An 8,277-nucleotide genomic window follows, 5' to 3' on the forward strand; every position below is an offset into this window, starting at 1 on the left:
ACTCACATGGAATGACTGAGATGTTCAGTCCTCGAACGTGCTGTTCGAGAGTGGAGTGGCAGAGAAATAATGTGAAAGTGGTTCTGTGCACCCTTTGCTAAACACTTAAATGTGAAGTGCAGAGTAATCATGTAGATATAGACATGTAGATATATATGTTACGTACTGTTTTACACAACAGGGCCAGCTTTAGAAAAAAAATGACTTAATTTAACAAAAAGAAAATGATCCTGATAGGCCTGACAATTGCACACGTCTGCGTACCCTGACCTGGCATGACCAGTCATTCCAGTACACCAGACGAAACTGATGTAGCAGAACTCAGACTTCGATTCGTTTCCGTTAAAAAAAATTCTTTGTTGTCTTCCTTGTAAAACCTCTTAATGAAATAAACTGTTATTGCGGCCTTTAGTCTGAAGAATGATTTAATCCAGCTGTCTAGGCCAGTCTATCCCGTGCAAGATTCTTCATCTCTGTGCAGCTGCTGCCACATACATCCATCTCCCAACTATAGTCAAGCTTTGGCCTCCCTCCATATTTCTCCCTACCTCCCCCGCCCCTCTTCCCATATTTCCCTCCAACTAATCTATTTTTTGATCCCTCATAATGTGTCCTACGAATCTATCCTTTCTTTTAGTCTAGTTGTGCCACAAATTTATTTTCTCTCCAATCAGATTCAGTATCCCTTTTTATGCTATCTGATTTATCCATCTAAATTCAGCATTCTTCTGCAGCACCATCTCTGAAAAACTTTTATTCTCTTCCGTATTTTATTCCCGCTAGCTTGAGTGTTTCAAAGAGTATAGTACAGTCAACAACGCAAAATTTTTTCTGTAAATCTACAAACGCTGTAATTGTAGGTTACCTTTTTTTTAAACGTACCTTCTGTACATTTCTCTGACACGCAAACTGGTCTTCTTCGAGGTCGTCTTCCGCCTGACTTTCTAGTTTTCTGTAAACAGTTCCTCTCAGTATTTGGAAACCTTGACTTATGAAGCCCATGATTCGGGTGTCAGCAATTGCTTTCTGTGGAAAAGAAAATCTTACTTTCTTATTTATATTGACACTAAGTGTACAACGTAATGATATAATAAGACATTCGAGTGTAGTTCGAAAAATTTCCATTTTGACTTTCCTTATAACCTGAAACAGGGCGTTTGGCGCGCACAAGAGAAGCGTCTTTCCTCTGCCGTTCTGCAGCTCATAAATTTCCGCTGCAGCCTCACCGCACTCTATACCATCTCCCTACTAACTGCTGCAGTAGGTGTGCCTAAGTGTGGGAAGCATCTCCTAACGTTTCCGCACATTGACCTACCGGCATCGTTTGTAGTGACGTGAACGAAAGTTAAACATTACGGCCAGAAAACTACGCATTACTGAAATAAGCAGAGCCGAAATTAAAAAAAAAAAAAAAAAAGAAACGGTAGCTCATGTCATGGGTTCAATCATCATACTTACTTATTACATGTTAGAGCCACTGTCTACGTTTTGTTTTACCTAAGAAATGTCTAATTCGTTTCTCACGTCATCATTTCTTGTATGGTCTCATTTGGATCACCGTTACAGCGCAGGAGTATTATTTTTCTTACTCTGACCTAGGATTCGTATTTGTTTTTGAGTACTGGTTCCAGCCCTGTATAACAACAGATTTTTGGACCGAAATAATTTTAAAAATTTAAATCTTTTTTCGCTGCAAGAAAAATCAGTTCCTCAGCTTCAGTTTTCTCCTTTTTCTTCTACTGTTGTTCTGCCTGTTGAACAGTTGACTAGTTACAGAAAATATCTTACAAACAATGTGGAAATCATTTTTATGTAAATCTGAGTGCAGGTGTCCTTATTATCGTACCAGTTGGCTGTTAGACTGAGGTAGTAAAATTGTGCACTGCATCAGCTTGTGAGACATATGAACTTTGTTCTGCGTGGTGTGTATTAGGAACTGTTGGTGTTGTGTTTCAGAAGTGGAAACGAGCACATATCTGGCATATGACTAGACAAGTCTGGGAAAGCCAGAAACCACACTGAGCCTGGCTGCAGCACCATACCAAGCGTACTTTACCCGACGCCCCGGTTCTTTGTCACATCCCTGTATCGGAGCCCAGCAAGCTGCTCATTAAGCTTTACCTTCTCTTCAGTGCCGGAATCTTACCTATAAGAGAGTTCACATCCAAGACATTAAAACGTGTAACTTATTCCAGTACTTCACAGTTGATAATTTGGTTGGTTCGCTATACTTTATTCTTCGAACCCTTATTCTGGTCATTCCCAGCTGGGTCGGAGATTTTCTCCGCTCAGGGACTGGGTGTTGTGTTGTCCTAATCATCATCATTTCATCTCCATCAATGCGCAGGTCGCCGAAGTGGCGTCAAATCGAAAGAGTTGTACCCGGTGAACTGTCTACCCGACGGGAGGCCCTAGTCACACATCATCATTTCTGGAATCAAACAATCCCTCACAAACCACATCCTGCATATACCTCTATTCGACTTATTGTTCCTTCAGGTGTCCGAGGAGGAAAGGTGAAAAAATTAGGACATCTGGAGGTGACAGAATTGATAAATGTTCAAATGTGTGTGAATTCTTAAGGGACCAAACTGCATAGGTCATCGGTCCCTAGACTTTCACACTACTTAAACTAAGTTAAACTAACTTATGCTAAGAATAACACACACACCCATGCCTGAGGGAGGACTCGAAACTTCGCCGGGCGTGGCTGCGCAGCCTATGCATGGCGCCCAAAACCGCGCGGCCACTCCGCGCGGCCAGAATTGATAATTAAAAGACATAATATGGACTTACATGTTATATTTATATGTGTCCGAAACCACAACCTGCAAAAAATTTTCAAAACCCCACGAGTAAGCTCTCAGGACAATATATTGTGTTGCTTGTCTCAGTGCATATCTCCGTTCCTTTTTGAAGCAATTATGTCCACGGGAAAATTCATTCAATATATCTACCATTCTGCTGCACATATGAGTAGGCGCCAAATCTAACGCTGTTAAGTCCGAAGGTCTTGATGGCTAGCTAAAGATACTATTACGAACAATTCACCGATTAGGAGACGAGTAAGAGTGGGTTTCCACAGAAAAATATCCAATAGGAGGCCTCATGCGAAACTCAGATTGCCCTTTTCTCAAGTGATATCCTGAGAACAATGGATGAAGGGTAATGGGCTCATTACATATTCCTGGAGTTCCGGAAAGCGTTTGACGTGGTGCCAAACTGTAGACTGTTAACGAAGGTACGAGCATACGGAATAGATTCACAGATATCAGAGTGGTTCGAAGACTTTGTAAGTAGGCTATTTAGGTTTTCTTATTGGTAACGCCACGTAGCGCTCTGTATGAAAATCACTGGCTGTGCTGTGTGCAGTCTGTGGCTGGTTTTCATTGTTGTCTGCCATTGTAGTGTTGGGCAGCTGGATGTCAACAGCGCGTAGCGTTGCGCAGTTGGAGGTGAGCCGTCAGCAGTGGTGGATGTGGGGAGAGAAATGGCGGAGTTTTGAAATTTGTAAGAATGGATGTCATGAACTGCTATATATATTATGACTTTTGAACACTATTAAGGTAAATACATTGTTTGTTCTCTATCAAAATCTTTCATTTGCTAACTATGCCTATCAGTCGTTAGTGCCTTCAGCAGTTTGAATCTTTTATTTAGCTGGCAGTAGTGGCGCTCGCTGTATTGCAGTAGTTCGAGCAACGAAGATTTTTGGTAAGGTAAGTGATTTGTGAAAGGTATAGGTTAATGTCAGTCAGGGCCATTCTTTTGTAGGGATTTTTGAAAGTCAGATTGCATTGCGCTAAAAATATTGTTTCAGTTTAGTGTTGATCAGAATAGGTAAAGAGCGAAATGTCTGAGTGCGTTCAGTTCTGCTCAGCTGTTTGAAAATCAAATAATGTAAGAGGTTTATCAGCACAGTAATTAATTAATTTTTCTAAGGGGACGTTTCATATGGCGATCCTGCCAGGTTACCTCACTGGAATCTTCTGATTTTTTCTTGTAGTTTGTGTAATTAGTGCAGCCTTTGTTTATTGCTAGCACTTAATTGTAGAGAGAATTTCCTTTGTAGTTGTAGTTTTTCATTCTCGTACAGTAAAACAGTTGTGGCATGCATGTAGATTTGCACCAAGTATTTCGCAGCTGCGCTTGCAATTAACGAGATATTATTATCCATGTTATGTTAATGTGTTTTCTTATTTTTCTCTTCAAATTGTGGTTTTCTGTGTTGTTGTGTGAAATACTGTGACAATAATGGCGTGTGAAAAACGTAATACTAGGCTCCGAAGTAAACTGAGAAATGACAGTGAAGACGAAAGCAGTGTGTTAGCGCCCACTGTGTAATGAATTAACTAATGTTCAAAGCAGTAATTTGATACCTGTGCATAGGGAAATGGAGCGGGGTGCAAATAATGGTGTAGGCAGTGAAACAATTAGTGAACAGGGAAGCATTAACGATCAATCGGTCGGCAACAGCTTGCCTCAGGAATCCGAAATGACAGGACACAATCTTGCAAATAATGTAGATTCAGGTTTTGCGTCCTCGCCGTTTTCTCAAATAAGTCAAGACACATTTTCTGCTTTTCAAAATGCGAATATTGCCGGTTCAAATGCATTGCCGAATAGCGGTGAGGAACATGTTTCAGACACCAGTGCATTGTTATTACAATTAATGCAACAAATGGGACAAAAGCTTCAAAAGTTAGACACAATGGAACAAAATCTTCAAAAGTTAGACACAATGGAACAACACCAGAGACAAACACAGCAACAGCTAGACACAATGGAACAAAATCAGAGACAAACACAGCAAAAGCTTCAAAAGTTAGACACCAGACTTGAACAAACACGTGAAGATTTAACTACTGAGTTACATAACATTGAATCGAAATGTCAATAGTCTGTAATGACGTAAAAACACAAATCTGTGAGCATTTTCAACCTATTTTTTCGCGGCATGAAAATGCATTACAGAATCACGAAGCAGCCATAAAAGAACTGCAAACCATTGTTCATGAAAATCATGAGATCTTGTGGGCAAAAATTGACTCAGTTGCAACTACCGATTCGGTTACACTACTTGCAAAAACTCAGGAAAACTTAAAGGACACAGTAGATACGATTTCAACACAAATGGACACTCTGAAACTTGGTTCAGAAAAACACACTGAGGAAATAAGTACACTATCGGAGAAAGTAGCCGAACTTTCGGATCAGTTCACTAACTTATCTGCAAAGGTAGATGGTGATCTGAATAACACAAGACCTGTAGCCATCACTGACACAGAAGAGTATGAACAAATTAAGAAATTCAAACAAAATCAGAATCAAATTAATACGCAACACAAAAGAGAAATCCGGGAAGTACAAGATCAGTTGGCACATGTAATACAAAAATTACATATTTCAGAGGACACTCGCGCTCCAACAAGGGAAGAGGGACTTAGAAATACAGAAAAGCCAGAAAATAATAACACAGGGCATTTGGGAAATTATGAAAGAAATTGGCAAGGTGCACCGAATTTTGAGATGGAACCGCCGACACGACGTAACAATGACCGATATGCTACTCGCCGACACGATGATTTTGACTATAAGTTGTTCATTACTACACGTAAATTCAAAACATTTAAGAATTCTGGCAACGACATTCATTCACAAGCGTGGCTCCATCAATTCTCTCATTGTTTTCCTCCCAACTGGTCATTAGAGCACAGATTAGAATTTATGTGTGGCTACTTACAGAATGAACCAGCTGTAAGAATGCGATTGGTCATTCACGATTGTTACAGTGAAGGAGAATTTTATCATGCCTTCCTCTCAGCATATTGGTCTCAAGCTACACAAGACCGAGTAAGACATAGCATCATAATTCGAACAATCTGAATTTTCCAGTCTTGTGAAATATTTTGAAAACATGTTGCACAAGAATCAGTACCTGTCAAACCCATACAGCTCCTCAGAACTCATCCGCATTTGCTTAACCAAATTACCTGAACATTTACGACATATTATTTTGGCAGGACGTTGCAAAGACGACATTGAAGCTTTTCAGGGACTCTTACAAGAATTAGAAATTGACACAGGCAGTCGCGGGATGCGAAAACAGGAAAACAATCACTACAGGTCACATCCGTCACAATTCCGTGACGACAGAAACAATAACTGGACACGACAAGGCTATTCTTACAACGAAAATCGTGACCAAAACAGACATCACATGTAAGACAACCACTGGCAGAGTAATAGTTACAGAGAAAGATCGCATTTCCATAGTAATGAATATGACAGAGACAATCATAGAAACATTTCAATGTGGCAACCAGAACAATTATTATCAAGGGAGACAGAATAACTTCAGACGCAACGGTCCACCGCGCAGTTACGATTCCGAGAGAAATTCTCCACCACATGACCAACAAAAAAGAAAGTATGTAAACTACCGACAAAACGACAGACCTGAATTTCATCAGAACTGGCGGGACTCAAACAGAGCAGGGCCCTCTCGACAAGGAGAATTGGTAGAAGTTAGGTCTCCTAATCCTAATAACGACGCGCCCCAACAAAGAGACAGACAATGACTCGCACCGCAGGCAACCGCGTGCGCCGGCTGGCTCAGAGAAAAATAACATAGACGCTAACCTTGAGAAAAATTCCAGTATTCTTTACCGACGTATACCACATGATAATTGCGTTGAAGTTGAAACTCTGCGTACTAGGAAGAGTAAAGGTTTACACCACATTTCACATGTAAAACCGTTTATTGAAAGATAATCTGCTTTTTAACTTAGTCTTTGCCATTAAACTTTTCGCTTCACGCTACTAGTACAATTTGTCACACTGAGAAACTGTTAACATGCAACAATGTTTTGAAGTTAACTATCCAGTCGAGAACCTAGGGAACATTTTTGAACAGAAATTACGAATGCATTGTTATAGTGAACAGACGACAGTGTTGTTATTTGTACATTCTTGCTTGTTAGTTGCACAATTACGTAACGACTATCAGGCTTACATACTTACAAGGGGAGGCCGCCAATTGTGAAATTCAGATTCGATTCATACTGTGCATAATAAAAGCTCATGACCAGAGGTGTAATGTGGAAAAGCACCAAGATGCACTTCTCAGCCGTTGTCGAGAAAATCGACAGTTTAAAGAAACCGTTGCGGTGAAATACTCTCTACGATTAATAATTATCTGCAGCGTCGTGGCGCAGCGGTAAGCGTTCGGGTTCGTAATCCGAAGGTCGCCGGATCGAATCACGCGCCATGCAAATTTTTTTATGTTGTTTTTTGTAATTCAAATGTATACACACACACACACACACACATTTATATATATATTTATATATATATATCCAATCCATCGTCCACCATCAATTGTCTTCTCCGATTTTTGCCGATATGATGCGATACGCGTGGTATGCATCAAACCTGACGAACGATAGAATAATTTTTTCAGAATGTCAGTCAGGTGTGTTTCGCAACAGATATTTAAAAAACAATTGTTCTTGTAAAAACGCATTGTTTATCAGATGTGCTCGATGTCGTGCTGTTTTCTGCTTTCCATGTTTCTATGGTAACTATCACTCTGGTTCGTGCGATACTCCAGCTACTTCTGGTCACCAACTGTTAATTATGTGCGACTGTATACCGAACTTTTCAATAAACTGTATCCACTTGAATACTATTTGTGATATTGTGTTTTATTTCAAGTATTATCTTTCCACGACAAACGACTTTCAACAACTTATTATGTGCATAATTGTTGCAAGTGATTGCCGGGAATTATATATATATGTACATTTGAATTACAAAAAAACAAATAATAAAAAAAAGTTGCATGGCGCGAGATTCGATCCAGCGACCTTTAGATTATGAACCAGAGCGCTTACCGCTGCGCCACGACGCTATAAAAAATTAATAATCGTAGAGAGTATTTCACCGCAACGGTTTCTTTTAACTCGATTTTCTCGACAACGGCTGAGAAGTGCATCTTGGTGCTTTGCCACATTACACCTCTGGCCATGAGCATCTATTATGCGCAGTATGAATCGAAACTGAATTTCACAATTGGCGACCTCCCCTTGTTAGAACATATACTGGTGCTGCTAATGAGATTTTAATGCAACATTTTGGTTTACTTGAAAATACATTCTGCATTTAAAGTACTTTCTGCGAGATACCAGATGACACAGTGGTTAGTTTATGTGACAGCTACACGGTTTTATCACGACGCTGCTAATGAGTGACAATTTACAATGTTGCTTTTGCGGT

The sequence above is a fragment of the Schistocerca serialis genome, chromosome 4, assembly GCF_023864345.2.
Source record: "Schistocerca serialis cubense isolate TAMUIC-IGC-003099 chromosome 4, iqSchSeri2.2, whole genome shotgun sequence".
In the NCBI taxonomy this organism is placed as follows: Eukaryota; Metazoa; Arthropoda; class Insecta; order Orthoptera; family Acrididae; genus Schistocerca; species Schistocerca serialis.